This window comes from Pelobates fuscus, chromosome 2, assembly GCF_036172605.1.
Source record: "Pelobates fuscus isolate aPelFus1 chromosome 2, aPelFus1.pri, whole genome shotgun sequence".
NCBI classification, from domain to species: Eukaryota; Metazoa; Chordata; class Amphibia; order Anura; family Pelobatidae; genus Pelobates; species Pelobates fuscus.
In genome coordinates, this window is record NC_086318.1 from 352,803,958 (window position 1) to 352,821,871 (window position 17,914).

General features: G+C 46.1%; 12 non-coding genes across 12 annotated transcripts; all 12 read right to left on the reverse strand.

Moving 5' to 3' along the window:
* Window positions 1-7,638: 7,638 nt before the first annotated feature.
* Window positions 7,639-7,805, reverse strand: LOC134589673 (U1 spliceosomal RNA). The gene has a single exon (XR_010086713.1). It is a non-coding gene; the product is annotated as a U1 spliceosomal RNA (small nuclear RNA).
* A 470-nt stretch (window positions 7,806-8,275) lies between these two features.
* Window positions 8,276-8,416, reverse strand: LOC134593571 (U4 spliceosomal RNA). The gene has a single exon (XR_010090034.1). It is a non-coding gene; the product is annotated as a U4 spliceosomal RNA (small nuclear RNA).
* Window positions 8,417-9,410: 994 nt separating this feature from the next.
* On the reverse strand, window positions 9,411-9,577 carry LOC134589674 (U1 spliceosomal RNA). Its single transcript, XR_010086714.1, has one exon. It is a non-coding gene; the product is annotated as a U1 spliceosomal RNA (small nuclear RNA).
* Window positions 9,578-10,047: 470 nt separating this feature from the next.
* Window positions 10,048-10,188, reverse strand: LOC134593572 (U4 spliceosomal RNA). The gene has a single exon (XR_010090035.1). It is a non-coding gene; the product is annotated as a U4 spliceosomal RNA (small nuclear RNA).
* A 994-nt stretch (window positions 10,189-11,182) lies between these two features.
* On the reverse strand, window positions 11,183-11,349 carry LOC134589675 (U1 spliceosomal RNA). Its single transcript, XR_010086715.1, has one exon. It is a non-coding gene; the product is annotated as a U1 spliceosomal RNA (small nuclear RNA).
* Window positions 11,350-11,819: 470 nt separating this feature from the next.
* LOC134593829 (U4 spliceosomal RNA) lies at window positions 11,820-11,960 on the reverse strand. The gene has a single exon (XR_010090254.1). It is a non-coding gene; the product is annotated as a U4 spliceosomal RNA (small nuclear RNA).
* Window positions 11,961-12,954: 994 nt separating this feature from the next.
* LOC134589676 (U1 spliceosomal RNA) lies at window positions 12,955-13,121 on the reverse strand. The gene has a single exon (XR_010086716.1). It is a non-coding gene; the product is annotated as a U1 spliceosomal RNA (small nuclear RNA).
* A 470-nt stretch (window positions 13,122-13,591) lies between these two features.
* LOC134593575 (U4 spliceosomal RNA) lies at window positions 13,592-13,732 on the reverse strand. Its single transcript, XR_010090036.1, has one exon. It is a non-coding gene; the product is annotated as a U4 spliceosomal RNA (small nuclear RNA).
* Window positions 13,733-14,631: 899 nt separating this feature from the next.
* Window positions 14,632-14,798, reverse strand: LOC134589678 (U1 spliceosomal RNA). Its single transcript, XR_010086717.1, has one exon. It is a non-coding gene; the product is annotated as a U1 spliceosomal RNA (small nuclear RNA).
* Window positions 14,799-15,272: 474 nt separating this feature from the next.
* LOC134593429 (U4 spliceosomal RNA) lies at window positions 15,273-15,413 on the reverse strand. The gene has a single exon (XR_010089913.1). It is a non-coding gene; the product is annotated as a U4 spliceosomal RNA (small nuclear RNA).
* An 899-nt stretch (window positions 15,414-16,312) lies between these two features.
* Window positions 16,313-16,479, reverse strand: LOC134590707 (U1 spliceosomal RNA). The gene has a single exon (XR_010087591.1). It is a non-coding gene; the product is annotated as a U1 spliceosomal RNA (small nuclear RNA).
* Window positions 16,480-16,949: 470 nt separating this feature from the next.
* On the reverse strand, window positions 16,950-17,090 carry LOC134591865 (U4 spliceosomal RNA). The gene has a single exon (XR_010088570.1). It is a non-coding gene; the product is annotated as a U4 spliceosomal RNA (small nuclear RNA).
* Between the last annotated feature and the right edge of the window lie 824 nt (window positions 17,091-17,914).

Genomic DNA, 17,914 nt, shown 5'->3' on the forward strand with positions numbered 1-17,914 from the left:
GATAGGAATGACCCTTGCCTAGCACCTGTCTTCTCTTCATCCACACTCAACAGGGCTGAAAGAACATTTGTGGTGGCTTTTTCAAAATTCCATGGTGTTCATTAGTAAGTGCTAGCGACCACCCAGCTATTCCTAAGGTTTGGTCTGATTGTCTCAAGCGGCAATTCACTGCCTTGATCCAGAAAATCTTTTTTTCCCAGAAATTCAATCAAACGTTACGTTCTGTTGGAAGACGTAATATAGGTCTCCAATTCTTTATTTCTTCCATTGCATTGAAGCATACAATAAATCAAAAGAAGTCAGGATAAAAAAATGATGAGGGGGGGCGTGGCTTGACCGGGAACCAAGCTGGACGTGCAAGCCTAGAGCTCCGCGCTTAGCCCCCTATACCAACAGCTCACAACAGCGATAAACCGACCAAAACACGGAAAAAACCTCACCTCCCTTCCCCTGACCCGCCATGGATAGGCGCCAGCCGAAAAAATCGGGCAAAAAAACCATGGAAAACACCGCCACAGTACCCGACCTGTTTGCGGCCTCCCGCACACCGCGCCAAGACTCCCAAAATGGCGGCGGATCCAGCCCACGAGCCCAGGCCTCACCAACGACCCTGAGCACATCCCAGCCTCACAGCCTGGCATCTTCTGATATGGCCCACATACTGACCGAACTGGCGGCGGTCAAAAGCTACCTGGCTCGAGAGATTGACAGGTCCTCAAAGGAGGTGATGTCCGAAATCCACAAGCTGGGTGAGAGAACAGCAGACCTCGAACACCGCGTGGAAACAACCACGGTGGCTCACAACACGATGTCCGCCCATGTCAACACGCTCACAGCCCGGCTGGAAGCATCAGAGGCAGCTCTAGAGGACTTAGCGAACAGGTCGCGCCGCAACAACATCCGCGTGCGCGGCCTACCGGAGCAACAAGATGAAGGCCCAATTTCGGCCTTGCTCCTCACGATACTACGCCCCCTCCTGCCAGAGATACCAGACGAACACTGGCACATTGACAGAGCCCACAGAGCCTTGCGGGCCAGGAGAGACGACAACACGAGGCCCAGAGACATAATAGCCCGGTTCCTCCACTTCCAGACAAAGGAAGCAGTGCTGAGGAAGGCCAGGGACAACCCCATCACACATCAAGGAAAGGAACTCTCCCTTTTTCAAGACCTGGCCCCCATCACCCTCCAACGCAGAAGGGAATGGAGACCTATTACGGAACTGCTCAGGGCCAACACGATCAGGTATGCCTGGGGACACCCGTTTAAATTGATGGTCTTTAAGCAAGGCAGACCACTTATCCTAATGCCAGGCACTGACCCTGTGCCATTCCTCCAAGGCCTGGGTATCACAGTGCCAGAGGGCTTCTCGGTGCCGGACACCACCCTCCCAATCTTGCAACCCTTACCACGCGACTGGTACACCGCCGGAGAATAAACGGGCGGCAGACCGACACCCACCAGGCCTACCCGACCTCCCAGAAATGAGCACACCCGACCCTCTCCTGACAAACGGCATAGCGTCGCAACCACCCTTCCCCATCCACCAGAAGCAGATGAACTGGTCACTATGCATCGAGAATGTTGCCCCACTCGCTGATCGGACGGGACTCATGCTACCCAAGACCCCGTTTTCGTAATGGACCCCATCGCAACAACCCCACACTACAGCACGCGACCTTCTTTGTTCCTTGGCGGCCGCTGGCACACGCAGCTCCGGCTCCCTAGACCCTGTCTACCCATACGACACCTGCCACGGCTACAGACCCAATTATTTGGTATTGTGGACTTTGAGACTTTCTAAGAACTATTGCTGCCAACTTGATACCAAACAGAGACTCTAGTACCGGCTGACAAAATCCAGACATCGCAAGGAAGTGTAATGTATACTGATAACACCTGTGGGATGTATTGAGTTAACTAGTCAGGTTACACACACCACTGTAAACGTAACACTTCAGACTAAACATCACCCCACCGCACACACATCCTATACTTGCATGGGGGCCGGTGGCGGGGGCCACTTGGGGGGGGGGGCGGGGTGGGTGGCTGGGTGGCTGGGGCAGGTTGCAGAGCACACGACTCCAGAGACACTAAGTCAAACCAAGGAAAGCAGTGTAACGTACGGGGAGGGGAGTGTGAAATAGACATGTTTCCTGCTCTGGCATAATATGATGTGTACTGTTTTTTCTCATGTAATGTTTTATGCAGCCGCCACGGGCCTGTCCTTGTCTTCCCCCCCTCCCCCCCCCCCCCCCCCCCCCCCCGCCCCCCCCCCCTCCCCCTCCCCCCCCCCTCGCCGGCCGGTCCAGCCACGTATTCAGGCGATGTGACCCTCTTCCATTCACCCCCTCATCCCTATCTAGCCGAGAAAAAAAAAAAAAAAAAAAAAAAAAAAAAAAAAAAAAAAAATACAACATAAAACAACAAAAATAAGAGCGAACTGTAAATTGAGTAACCCCCGGCGCTATTGTGCTCATTGCTGGGAGAGCTGTCTCGACACGTAAGAGACGACACTATGGGTCTCATCCATTAAGGTTTTCACTTCCTCCCCCCCCCCACCCAAAACTCACCTGAGCTCCCAGTCCTACCTCCACATGGCAACCATTTAGCATCTAAGAACCAGGGACGGAGGAGCAGAACATTCTGCTAGGTTTATCAAAAAGCATATGACACACTTAAGATATAATAAGCAAACGTTTTATGGTATTAGGGGGCCACACCGGCTTTTAGGTTCATGACCCATCTCTTCCTGACCGGATTAGCCGTCACGGAGACGAGGGTTCATGCACCCCCCCGCCGTCTGGCACGGTATAAGACCAGACAAGTACGGCTCCACCGTACCTTCTCCTTCCTCTTCCCTCTACACCCCTTACTCTTCTTTTTCCACTTAATCACCCTCCCCCTCCTATTGTCCACACCGGTCCTGGACGAAACTAGAGACGCAACTGACACAGTCCCATTCCTAGTCCCAACACAGCTCCCAATGGAACAGAGGTGGGAGCGCAACCCACCACCCTCTCCACGCATACGCCACTCAACCCACAAGGAGACGCCAACACCACCCGAACACCCACCGGGTCCAAGTGCACACACCAAACCCCCATGACCATGGCCCTCAAAATATCCTCGCTTAATGTCAAAGGTCTTAACGCCCCCCGCAAACGAAGGACATTGTACAGGGAACTCCGTAGGCTGAACCCAGACATTGTATTCCTTCAGGAGACACACCTACCTCGGTCCGCCCAGGTCTCCCTCCGTGACCCCTCATACCGCTTGACGGCCGAGGCTCGCTCCTTTCGCAAACACAACGGAGTAGCGATACTCACACACAAACGCTGCCCGATACACATAACAAAAGTGACACCAGACCCAGACGGTAGATATGTCTTAGCAACCGGACGGATCCACTCGCAACCCATCCACTTAATCAATGTTTACGCCCCTAATACACACACACCTCAATTCTGGAACCATATGTCAGATATGGTCCTCGCCCTCCCCACCGGGATAATCCTCCTGGGGGGAGACTTGAATGCGGCACCCGCCCCGGCTATTGACAGAAGTTCACGCCCAGGACTACTAAGATCCCACGGCATGGGCACTCAGGACAAACAATTACACCATTTTATTCGTAAAACAGGCCTCATAGATGCTTGGAGGGCCCAACACCCCTCAGATAAGGACTACACATATTACTCACCACCCCACGACACATACTCACGCATAGACATGTTCCTGACCAACCATACAGGCTACACGAAAACGCAAAAAACAGACATCGGTTCCATCGCATGGTCCGACCACGCCGACATCGCAATCTACCTCACCGGCCTCCAATGCCCGACCCCATGGACATGGAGATTGAACACATCCCTCCTCAAGGACCCGTTGGTAGTGGAGGACATACAGAAACAACTCACCTCATACTTTACTGAAAACATATCTCCAGACATCCCAATGACCACAGTGTGGGCAGCTCACAAGGCAGTAATCCGAGGCTCCCTCATCAAAATAGCTACCCATAAAAAAAAACTAAAAACTCAGAAACTCACACAACTGCTAGACGCCCTCCGCACGGCGGAGCAACGCCACAAAACCGACCCAACTCCTCAAACACTTCACATTCTACAGAACACCCGCATTACGATTAGGCAACTACTCATAGATGACACAGCCAGAGCACTCACATGGACAAGAAGAACGTATTATGACAAGTCCAATAAAATGGACACCCTACTGGCCCGCACACTACGCCCCAGACCACATCACCCACATATCACCAAGATAAGAGCCCCCGACGGTACCATGAAAACCTCCCCGGCCGATATAGCCAGTACTTTCACAACCTTCTACACAACACTATACAACCACTCCCCACGAGACGACGTAGCCCACACAACAGGGAATCAGAAAATAGCGGACTTCCTCACCAACCTAAATTTACCTAAACTACACAATGCAGCCATAACAGAACTAGCAGCACCGATCACGAAAGAGGAAATAGACTCAGCCATCTCCTCTCTCAAAAGCAACAAAGCCCCCGGCCCTGACGGTTTTGAGGGCAGCTATTATAAGACCTTCAGGGAAACCCTCGTCCCGCACCTCGAATCCCTGTTCAGGGACCTAATGACGGGAACTCCACCAGACAGAGACATGACTAGGGCAAACATTATCCTCCTGCCGAAACCGGGCAAGGACCACACACAGCCAGAAGCATACCGACCTATCTCGCTCATAAACCATGACAGCAAAATTTTCGCCAAGATCTTAGCGAGCCGACTGAACCCATACTTGACAAGTCTAATCCACGCAGACCAAGTGGGGTTCATACCCGGACGCCAGTTGTTTGAGAACACGAGACGCAACATTGACCTGATAGGGATACTAGCTGACACAAAAACACCATCCTTAGCGCTTTCACTTGACGCGGAAAAAGCCTTTGACCGTGTGCAATGGCCCTACATGTTTACCCTATTGGGACACATAGGCATGCCCCATACGTACATAACTGCCATCCGCGCTTTATACACCTCCGTTTCAGCGCAAATAAAGATTACGGGGACGGCCTGCCCGTCCTTCACAATTACTAACGGCACACGACAGGGCTGCCCCCTGTCCCCTCTACTCTTTGTACTGACACTCGAACCACTGCTCCAAGCCATTCGGGAACACCCGCAAATCAAAGGGGTCACGGTGGACAACCAGGAGTATCTGGTTTCGGGATACGCAGACGACATCCTGCTGACCATCACTGAACCCACCCACACACTACGGGCCCTACTACCACTCCTGGCTGAATATGGGACGATTTCGGGATACAAAGTCAATGTAGACAAATCTAGCGCACTCCCAATAAATCTCACTCAGACAGACATACTCGGAATCACATCAGACTACCACATACGTGTTACGCCAACACACCTTACCTATCTGGGCGTAAAATTACCAGCAGACATATCCACACTCCATAGCCTGAACTATACTCCCATGATAGCTAAACTCATCTCGGACATGGAGACCTGGGCGGACAAACCCATATCCTGGATAGGGAGAATACATTCAATTAAGATGAACGTACTACCCCGAATTTTATTCCTTTTTCAGGCTCTACCCATCCCCATCACGAAACATAGCCTCATCCCCCTACAACGAGCAATAGACAGATTCATATGGCAAAACAAGAGACACAGGGTAGCCCGTAACATCCTATATCGCCCCAGAATGCAAGGAGGTCTGGGGCTGCCCCACCTACACTTTTATTATATAGCCGCACAAATGGCACAAATTGCCCTATGGCACACCCCCCCAGAGACTAGACGTTGGGTAGATCTCGAATCAGCTTTAATGAAATCGGATCTCCCACAATTCTATATCTGGACACCAAGGGACCACAGAGCACTCCCGAGAACTGCGTGCCCAGCTATTACTAACTCGATCCAGTTATGGGACACCTATGCCATCAAACACAAACTCACCACCACGTCCTCCCCCCTCACCCCACTATACCGTAATAAAGCATTCGCGCCAGGCATGAGACCCTGGGACTTTAAAGGCCTAGAGAACGCCGGGCTCCAAAGGGTCTTTCAACTTTATATTGGAGACACGATAATCACCTTCCCCGACCTACAAACCAAAGCAACCCTAAAACCAGCCGACTTCTTCAGATACTTACAACTGAAGCATTACGCGGCCCAAGCGACAGTGAAAGCGGCCGCTAAAACCAACCCAACCTTCTTTGAGCGCATCTGCCTCACAGAAAGTTATCAGAGAGGCCTAATCACCCTATTGTACTCCCACCTCTGTTCCACCACACGGGAATGGGGGACCCTACACTATACGGAGAAATGGGAAACAGACTTGGGAGAAACCCTAGAGGGTATAGACTGGCAGGATATTTGGGAAGCTAATTCCAAAACCTCTATCTGCGTAACGATGCAAGAACAGGCATATAAGACAATGATGAGGTGGTACGTTACTCCAGTCCAACTTTATCATATGAAAAGAACACCCACAGATCTCTGTTGGCGTAACTGCGGAGAAAAAGGGACTTATGCACACATGTGGTGGTTCTGTCCCGCAATCAAAGTATTCTGGAAAAAAGTCCAGCAGCTTGCATCAGAGATCCTACACAGACCGATAGACCTAAACCCTTGGACCTTCCTCCTAGCCAGACCCCTTGACGACTTACCCAGATCAGAGCAACAACTACTCAACAAGATAGCCTTAGCTGCCAGAAAGGCCCTAGCCCACACATGGCTGCAGCCTACCCCCCCCCCATTATCCGCAGTGCTCAACAAAATCAAAGAATGCCATCTCATGGACAAACTAACGGCCCAAGTAAGGGGCAACACGACGGCATTCACAAAGATATGGGAACCGTGGGATAACTATATTGACGACTAAACGGCCACAGGCATCATCCAGGACCATCCCCCCCCCCCCCCCCCCCCCCCCCCCCCCCCCCCCCCCCCCCCCCCTACACCTAGTTCTCCACTACCCCATTTTCCTTGATTGTAGGCCGAGCTTACCGGTGACCCGGCCTATAGGTTCGACACACTAATCCCAAGGCTACCAAACGACAACCATGTCAGTTGATTCAAAGTTACGTAATATGTTATATATTTGCTTTCTAAGTGTTGAACTTTTTACTGTATTATACTGTATTGAAAAAAGACGACAGACAGATAGCGTAAACAATTGATGTAAGCAGCTTGTTATACATTTTATTAATACCACACCTGGGCTTCTGCGCAAGCCACATAATTGCACTGTTCATTTATGTCTGTCATTGAAAAATAAAGAATCATAAAAAAAAAAAAAAAATGATGAAAAAAAAGCTGAAAAGTTAAAATAAAAAGTGAAATTCTGGCTTAAAACTGGTCTCCAGAAAACATAGATAATAAAAATGATCAAGCCTAGGAAATGATTGTCACTGCCTGCTTGATGTGGAAAGTAAGAGCCAAAGAAGACGGGTGCCGTGGCTGAAATTATCCTTCGTCAGAATTGGTGAAGTTCTCTATTTTTGTCAAACAAGCAAACACAGGGGAAAGCGCGAACGCAGTCCCCCACTACCATAAATAAATTCTCCTTCGTCAGAATTGGTGAAGTTCTCTATTTTTGTCAAACAAGCAAACACAGGGGAAAGCGCGAACGCAGTCCCCCACTACCATAAATTATGCAGTCGAGTTTCCCACATTTGAGGAAATCGCAGAGGTCAACTGGTACGGAGTGCAATGAACCAGCCTCACTCTGGGAGAGCCACCTTAGGGATCATGGCTATTGCTCCCCTGCCAGGTAAGTATGACATGACGGGTACATTCAAAGGCACGCCCGCTGGGAAGCCTTTCCTTTAGGCTGTGGTGAAATAATAAAGCAAGTTAAAAAAAAAAAAAGCAAATAAATAATCCAAATGATAGAAGGCTACAAAAGATTACCAAACCTCGTGGCTGATCGTTGTTTTCCTTAGCTACCAGTAATTTTAGTGCCTTCAGGTGGTTAGGTGTGAATAATTGAGCTGGATTCAGGGTGCGAAGGAGCAATTTGCATAAAGGCAAATGCTAGGCCAATGAGCCGAAGGATGGGAATTCGTAGCATGTAGTGAGAATAGTGTGCTGCCGGAAACAAGTGAATTCAGTGGGAGAGAAAGGTAAAAGGGAAATGCTAAGAAGCCAGCGGAAGGAATGGTGCAACAGAGCTCAGGAAGAAACGGGAGTCACGTAAGACACGCCCTAGACATGGGGCGCCATAAACTTTTATTAAACCAATCTTTCAGTCTCCTTAGAGCCTGTCAAATATTGCCAATGCTGACTGTATTTCAAGTCATCATGGCGGGGTATTGGGTAAAGTTTTCAATTAGCAATAATCACGCCTCGGATTGACCTCATGGGCTACGATACTGCCATTGCGCAAAGCTAGCTGTTCAAGTGGGCCAGCTTTTAAGAGCTACCACGTAAGGACACTTTAAGACAGCGGTGAGAAAAAGTTCATGACCATAAGCCATTGCAAAGGATTATGGGAGGCAATATTCTAATTAGGCCCGCTTCCTCCTACAGGGAAGCTTAAACCCCAACAAATTCCTCGGTCTTCTTATATGGCATCTTGGAATGGTTCCAAACCTATAACAGAGAGTGAGGGCAACCATATCTTGCAGCAAACCTTGTACATTTTTTTTTCTCTCTTTGGAAACAGTTTTGCCAAGATTCTACTACAGCAGCCATTAGGCAGAGTACACAATCCGCTGGTCTACGTTCGTCCCCAAAGTCACACATTTCATGACTCCATCGATAGGAATGACCCTTGCCTAGCACCTGTCTTCTCTTCATCCACACTCAACAGGGCTGAAAGAACATTTGTGGTGGCTTTTTCAAAATTCCATGGTGTTCATTAGTAAGTGCTAGCGACCACCCAGCTATTCCTAAGGTTTGGTCTGATTGTCTCAAGCGGCAATTCACTGCCTTGATCCAGAAAATCTTTTTTTCCCAGAAATTCAATCAAACGTTACGTTCTGTTGGAAGACGTAATATAGGTCTCCAATTCTTTATTTCTTCCATTGCATTGAAGCATACAATAAATCAAAAGAAGTCAGGATAAAAAAATGATGAAAAAAAAGCTGAAAAGTTAAAATAAAAAGTGAAATTCTGGCTTAAAACTGGTCTCCAGAAAACATAGATAATAAAAATGATCAAGCCTAGGAAATGATTGTCACTGCCTGCTTGATGTGGAAAGTAAGAGCCAAAGAAGACGGGTGCCGTGGCTGAAATTATCCTTCGTCAGAATTGGTGAAGTTCTCTATTTTTGTCAAACAAGCAAACACAGGGGAAAGCGCGAACGCAGTCCCCCACTACCATAAATAAATTCTCCTTCGTCAGAATTGGTGAAGTTCTCTATTTTTGTCAAACAAGCAAACACAGGGGAAAGCGCGAACGCAGTCCCCCACTACCATAAATTATGCAGTCGAGTTTCCCACATTTGAGGAAATCGCAGAGGTCAACTGGTACGGAGTGCAATGAACCAGCCTCACTCTGGGAGAGCCACCTTAGGGATCATGGCTATTGCTCCCCTGCCAGGTAAGTATGGCATGACGGGTACATTCAAAGGCACGCCCGCTGGGAAGCCTTTCCTTTAGGCTGTGGTGAAATAATAAAGCAAGTTAAAAAAAAAAAAAGCAAATAAATAATCCAAATGATAGAAGGCTACAAAAGATTACCAAACCTCGTGGCTGATCGTTGTTTTCCTTAGCTACCAGTAATTTTAGTGCCTTCAGGTGGTTAGGTGTGAATAATTGAGCTGGATTCAGGGTGCGAAGGAGCAATTTGCATAAAGGCAAATGCTAGGCCAATGAGCCGAAGGATGGGAATTCGTAGCATGTAGTGAGAATAGTGTGCTGCCGGAAACAAGTGAATTCAGTGGGAGAGAAAGGTAAAAGGGAAATGCTAAGAAGCCAGCGGAAGGAATGGTGCAACAGAGCTCAGGAAGAAACGGGAGTCACGTAAGACACGCCCTAGACATGGGGCGCCATAAACTTTTATTAAACCAATCTTTCAGTCTCCTTAGAGCCTGTCAAATATTGCCAATGCTGACTGTATTTCAAGTCATCATGGCGGGGTATTGGGTAAAGTTTTCAATTAGCAATAATCACGCCTCGGATTGACCTCATGGGCTACGATACTGCCATTGCGCAAAGCTAGCTGTTCAAGTGGGCCAGCTTTTAAGAGCTACCACGTAAGGACACTTTAAGACAGCGGTGAGAAAAAGTTCATGACCATAAGCCATTGCAAAGGATTATGGGAGGCAATATTCTAATTAGGCCCGCTTCCTCCTACAGGGAAGCTTAAACCCCAACAAATTCCTCGGTCTTCTTATATGGCATCTTGGAATGGTTCCAAACCTATAACAGAGAGTGAGGGCAACCATATCTTGCAGCAAACCTTGTACATTTTTTTTTCTCTCTTTGGAAACAGTTTTGCCAAGATTCTACTACAGCAGCCATTAGGCAGAGTACACAATCCGCTGGTCTACGTTCGTCCCCAAAGTCACACATTTCATGACTCCATCGATAGGAATGACCCTTGCCTAGCACCTGTCTTCTCTTCATCCACACTCAACAGGGCTGAAAGAACATTTGTGGTGGCTTTTTCAAAATTCCATGGTGTTCATTAGTAAGTGCTAGCGACCACCCAGCTATTCCTAAGGTTTGGTCTGATTGTCTCAAGCGGCAATTCACTGCCTTGATCCAGAAAATCTTTTTTTCCCAGAAATTCAATCAAACGTTACGTTCTGTTGGAAGACGTAATATAGGTCTCCAATTCTTTATTTCTTCCATTGCATTGAAGCATACAATAAATCAAAAGAAGTCAGGATAAAAAAATGATGAAAAAAAAGCTGAAAAGTTAAAATAAAAAGTGAAATTCTGGCTTAAAACTGGTCTCCAGAAAACATAGATAATAAAAATGATCAAGCCTAGGAAATGATTGTCACTGCCTGCTTGATGTGGAAAGTAAGAGCCAAAGAAGACGGGTGCCGTGGCTGAAATTATCCTTCGTCAGAATTGGTGAAGTTCTCTATTTTTGTCAAACAAGCAAACACAGGGGAAAGCGCGAACGCAGTCCCCCACTACCATAAATAAATTCTCCTTCGTCAGAATTGGTGAAGTTCTCTATTTTTGTCAAACAAGCAAACACAGGGGAAAGCGCGAACGCAGTCCCCCACTACCATAAATTATGCAGTCGAGTTTCCCACATTTGAGGAAATCGCAGAGGTCAACTGGTACGGAGTGCAATGAACCAGCCTCACTCTGGGAGAGCCACCTTAGGGATCATGGCTATTGCTCCCCTGCCAGGTAAGTATGACATGACGGGTACATTCAAAGGCACGCCCGCTGGGAAGCCTTTCCTTTAGGCTGTGGTGAAATAATAAAGCAAGTTAAAAAAAAAAAAAGCAAATAAATAATCCAAATGATAGAAGGCTACAAAAGATTACCAAACCTCGTGGCTGATCGTTGTTTTCCTTAGCTACCAGTAATTTTAGTGCCTTCAGGTGGTTAGGTGTGAATAATTGAGCTGGATTCAGGGTGCGAAGGAGCAATTTGCATAAAGGCAAATGCTAGGCCAATGAGCCGAAGGATGGGAATTCGTAGCATGTAGTGAGAATAGTGTGCTGCCGGAAACAAGTGAATTCAGTGGGAGAGAAAGGTAAAAGGGAAATGCTAAGAAGCCAGCGGAAGGAATGGTGCAACAGAGCTCAGGAAGAAACGGGAGTCACGTAAGACACGCCCTAGACATGGGGCGCCATAAACTTTTATTAAACCAATCTTTCAGTCTCCTTAGAGCCTGTCAAATATTGCCAATGCTGACTGTATTTCAAGTCATCATGGTGGGGTATTTGGTAAAGTTTTCAATTAGCAATAATCACGCCTCGGATTGACCTCATGGGCTACGATACTGCCACTGCGCAAAGCTAGCTGTTCAAGTGGGCCAGCTTTTAAGAGCTACCACGTAAGGAAACTTTAAGACAGCGGTGAGAAAAAGTTCATGACCATAAGCCATTGCAAAGGATTATGGGAGGCAATATTCTAATTAGGCCCACTTCCTCCTACAGGGAAGCTTAAACCCCAACAAATTCCTCGGTCTTCTTATATGGCATCTTGGAATGGTTCCAAACCTATAACAGAGAGTGAGGGCAACCATATCTTGCAGCAAACCTTGTACATTTTTTTTTCTCTCTTTGGAAACAGTTTTGCCAAGATTCTACTACAGCAGCCATTAGGCAGAGTACACAATCCGCTGGTCTACGTTCGTCCCCAAAGTCACACATTTCATGACTCCATCGATAGGAATGACCCTTGCCTAGCACCTGTCTTCTCTTCATCCACACTCAACAGGGCTGAAAGAACATTTGTGGTGGCTTTTTCAAAATTCCATGGTGTTCATTAGTAAGTGCTAGCGACCACCCAGCTATTCCTAAGGTTTGGTCTGATTGTCTCAAGCGGCAATTCACTGCCTTGATCCAGAAAATCTTTTTTTCCCAGAAATTCAATCAAACGTTACGTTCTGTTGGAAGACGTAATATAGGTCTCCAATTCTTTATTTCTTCCATTGCATTGAAGCATACAATAAATCAAAAGAAGTCAGGATAAAAAAATGATGAAAAAAAAGCTGAAAAGTTAAAATAAAAAGTGAAATTCTGGCTTAAAACTGGTCTCCAGAAAACATAGATAATAAAAATGATCAAGCCTAGGAAATGATTGTCACTGCCTGCTTGATGTGGAAAGTAAGAGCCAAAGAAGACGGGTGCCGTGGCTGAAATTATCCTTCGTCAGAATTGGTGAAGTTCTCTATTTTTGTCAAACAAGCAAACACAGGGGAAAGCGCGAACGCAGTCCCCCACTACCATAAATAAATTCTCCTTCGTCAGAATTGGTGAAGTTCTCTATTTTTGTCAAACAAGCAAACACAGGGGAAAGCGCGAACGCAGTCCCCCACTACCATAAATTATGCAGTCGAGTTTCCCACATTTGAGGAAATCGCAGAGGTCAACTGGTACGGAGTGCAATGAACCAGCCTCACTCTGGGAGAGCCACCTTAGGGATCATGGCTATTGCTCCCCTGCCAGGTAAGTATGACATGACGGGTACATTCAAAGGCACGCCCGCTGGGAAGCCTTTCCTTTAGGCTGTGGTGAAATAATAAAGCAAGTTAAAAAAAAAAAAAGCAAATAAATAATCCAAATGATAGAAGGCTACAAAAGATTACCAAACCTCGTGGCTGATCGTTGTTTTCCTTAGCTACCAGTAATTTTAGTGCCTTCAGGTGGTTAGGTGTGAATAATTGAGCTGGATTCAGGGTGCGAAGGAGCAATTTGCATAAAGGCAAATGCTAGGCCAATGAGCCGAAGGATGGGAATTCGTAGCATGTAGTGAGAATAGTGTGCTGCCGGAAACAAGTGAATTCAGTGGGAGAGAAAGGTAAAAGGGAAATGCTAAGAAGCCAGCGGAAGGAATGGTGCAACAGAGCTCAGGAAGAAACGGGAGTCACGTAAGACACGCCCTAGACATGGGGCGCCATAAACTTTTATTAAACCAATCTTTCAGTCTCCTTAGAGCCTGTCAAATATTGCCAATGCTGACTGTATTTCAAGTCATCATGGCGGGGTATTGGGTAAAGTTTTCAATTAGCAATAATCACGCCTCGGATTGACCTCATGGGCTACGATACTGCCATTGCGCAAAGCTAGCTGTTCAAGTGGGCCAGCTTTTAAGAGCTACCACGTAAGGACACTTTAAGACAGCGGTGAGAAAAAGTTCATGACCATAAGCCATTGCAAAGGATTATGGGAGGCAATATTCTAATTAGGCCCGCTTCCTCCTACAGGGAAGCTTAAACCCCAACAAATTCCTCGGTCTTCTTATATGGCATCTTGGAATGGTTCCAAACCTATAACAGAGAGTGAGGGCAACCATATCTTGCAGCAAACCTTGTACATTTTTTTTTCTCTCTTTGGAAACAGTTTTGCCAAGATTCTACTACAGCAGCCATTAGGCAGAGTACACAATCCGCTGGTCTACGTTCGTCCCCAAAGTCACACATTTCATGACTCCATCGATAGGAATGACCCTTGCCTAGCACCTGTCTTCTCTTCATCCACACTCAACAGGGCTGAAAGAACATTTGTGGTGGCTTTTTCAAAATTCCATGGTGTTCATTAGTAAGTGCTAGCGACCACCCAGCTATTCCTAAGGTTTGGTCTGATTGTCTCAAGCGGCAATTCACTGCCTTGATCCAGAAAATCTTTTTTTCCCAGAAATTCAATCAAACGTTACGTTCTGTTGGAAGACGTAATATAGGTCTCCAATTCTTTATTTCTTCCATTGCATTGAAGCATACAATAAATCAAAAGAAGTCAGGATAAAAAAATGATGAAAAAAAAGCTGAAAAGTTAAAATAAAAAGTGAAATTCTGGCTTAAAACTGGTCTCCAGAAAACATAGATAATAAAAATGATCAAGCCTAGGAAATGATTGTCACTGCCTGCTTGATGTGGAAAGTAAGAGCCAAAGAAGACGGGTGCCGTGGCTGAAATTATCCTTCGTCAGAATTGGTGAAGTTCTCTATTTTTGTCAAACAAGCAAACACAGGGGAAAGCGCGAACGCAGTCCCCCACTACCATAAATTATGCAGTCGAGTTTCCCACATTTGAGGAAATCGCAGAGGTCAACTGGTACGGAGTGCAATGAACCAGCCTCACTCTGGGAGAGCCACCTTAGGGATCATGGCTATTGCTCCCCTGCCAGGTAAGTATGACATGACGGGTACATTCAAAGGCACGCCCGCTGGGAAGCCTTTCCTTTAGGCTGTGGTGAAATAATAAAGCAAGTTAAAAAAAAAAAAAAAAAAGCAAATAAATAATCCAAATGATAGAAGGCTACAAAAGATTACCAAATGTCGTGGCTGATCGTTGTTTTCCTTAGCTACCAGTAATTTTAGTGCCTTCAGGTGGTTAGGTGTGAATAATTGAGCTGGATTCAGGGTGCGAAGGAGCAATTTGCATAAAGGCAAATGCTAGGCCAATGAGCCGAAGGATGGGAATTGTAGCATGGAGTGAGAATAGTGTGCTGCCGGAAACAAGTGGATTCAGTGGGAGAGAAAGATAAAAGGGAAATGCTAAGAAGCCAGCGGAAGGAATGGTGCAACAGAGCTCAGGAAGAAACGGGAGTCACGTAAGACACGCCCTAGACATGGGGCGCCATAAACTTTTATTAAACCAATCTTTCAGTCTCCTTAGAGCCTGTCAAAAATTGCCAATGCTGACTTTATTTCAAGTCATCATGGCGGGGTATTGGGTAAAGTTTTCAATTAGCAATAATCACACCTCGGATTGACCTCATGGGCTACGATGCTGCCACTGCGCAAAGCTAGCTGTTCAAGTGGGCCAGCTTTTAAGAGCTACCACGTAAGGACACTTTAAGACAGCGGTGAGAAAAAGTTCATGACCATAAGCCATTGCAAAGGATTATGGGAGGCAATATTCTAATTAGGCCCGCTTCCTCCTACAGGGAAGCTTAAACCCCAATAAATTCCTCGGTCTTCTTATATGGCATCTTGGAATGGTTCCAAACCTATAACAGAGAGTGAGGGCAACCATATCTTGCTGCAAACCTTGTACAATTTTTTTTCTCTCTTTGGAAACAGTTTTGCCAAGATTCTACTACAGCAGCCATTAGGCAGAGTACACAATCCGCTGGTCTACGTTCGTCCCCAAAGTCACACATTTCATGACTCCATCGATAGGAATGACCCTTGCCTAGCACCTGTCTTCTCTTCATCCACACTCAACAGGGCTGAAAGAACATTTGTGGTGGCTTTTTCAAAATTCCATGGTGTTCATTAGTAAGTGCTAGCGACCACCCAGCTATTCCTAAGGTTTGGTCTGATTGTCTCAAGCGGCAATTCACTGCCTTGATCCAGAAAATCTTTTTTTCCCAGAAATTCAATCAAACGTTACGTTCTGTTGGAAGACATAATATAGGTCTCCAATTCTTTATTTCTTCCATTGCATTTAAGCATACAATAAATCAAAAGAAGTCAGGATAAAAAAATGATGAAAAAAAAGCTGAAAAGTTAAAATAAAAAGTGAAATTCTGGCTTAAAACTGGTCTCCAGAAAACATAGATAATAAAAATGATCAAACCTAGGAAATGATTGTCGCTGCCTGCTTGATGTGGAAAGTAAGAGCCAAAGAAGACGGGTGCCGTTGCTGAAATTATCCTTCGTCAGAATTGGTGAAGTTCTCTATTTTTGTCAAACAAGCAAAGATAGGGGAAAGCGCGAACGCAGTCCCCCACTACCATAAATTATGCAGTCGAGTTTCCCACATTTGAGGAAATCGCAGAGGTCAACTGGTACGGAGTGCAATGAACCAGCCTCACTCTGGGAGAGCCACCTTAGGAATCATGGCTATTGCTCCCCTGCCAGGTAAGTATGACATGACAGGTACATTCAAAGGCACGCCCGCTGGGAAGCCTTTCCTTTAGGCTGTGGTGAAATAATAAAGCAAGTTAAAAAAAAAAAAAGCAAATAAATAATCCAAATGATAGAAGGCTACAAAAGATTACCAAACCTCGTGGCTGATCGTTGTTTTCCTTAGCTACCAGTAATTTTAGTGCCTTCAGGTGGTTAGGTGTGAATAATTGAGCTGGATTCAGGGTGCGAAGGAGCAATCTGCATAAAGGCAAATGCTAGGCCAATGAGCCGAAGGATGGGAATTCGTAGCATGGAGTGAGAATAGTGTGCTGCCGGAAACAAGTGGATTCAGTGGGAGAGAAAGGTAAAAGGGAAATGCTAAGAAGCCAGCGGAAGGAATGGTGCAACAGAGCTCAGGAAGAAACGGGAGTCACGTAAGACACGCCCTAGACATGGGGCGCCATAAACTTTTATTAAACCAATCTTTCAGTCTCCTTAGAGCCTGTCAAAAATTGCCAATGCTGACTTTATTTCAAGTCATCATGGCGGGGTATTGGGTAAAGTTTTCAATTAGCAATAATCACGCCTCGGATTGACCTCATGGGCTACGATACTGCCACTGCGCAAAGCTAGCTGTTCAAGTGGGCCAGCTTTTAAGAGCTACCACGTAAGGACACTTTTAGACAGCGGTGAGAAAAAGTTCATGACCATAAGCCATTGCAAAGGATTATGGGAGGCAATATTCTAATTAGGCCCGCTTCCTCCTACAGGGAAGCTTAAACCCCAACAAATTCCTCGGTCTTCTTATATGGCATCTTGGAATGGTTCCAAACCTATAACAGAGAGTGAGGGCAACCATATCTTGCAGCAAACCTTGTACAATTTTTTTTCTCTCTTTGGAAACAGTTTTGCCAAGATTCTACTACAGCAGCCATTAGGCAGAGTACACAATCCGCTGGTCTACGTTCGTCCCCAAAGTCACACATTTCATGACTCCATCGATAGGAATGACCCTTGCCTAGCACCTGTCTTCTCTTCATCCACACTCAACAGGGCTGAAAGAACATTTGTGGTGGCTTTTTCAAAATTCCATGGTGTTCATTAGTAAGTGCTAGCGACCACCCAGCTATTCCTAAGGTTTGGTCTGATTGTCTCAAGCGGCAATTCACTGCCTTGATCCAGAAAATCTTTTTTTCCCAGAAATTCAATCAAACGTTACGTTCTGTTGGAAGACGTAATATAGGTCTCCAATTCTTTATTTCTTCCATTGCATTGAAGCATACAATAAATCAAAAGAAGTCAGGATAAAAAAATGATGAAAAAAAAGCTGAAAAGTTAAAATAAAAAGTGAAATTCTGGCTTAAAACTGGTCTCCAGAAAACATAGATAATAAAAATGATCAAACCTAGGAAATGATTGTCGCTGCCTGCTTGATGTGGAAAGTAAGAGCCAAAG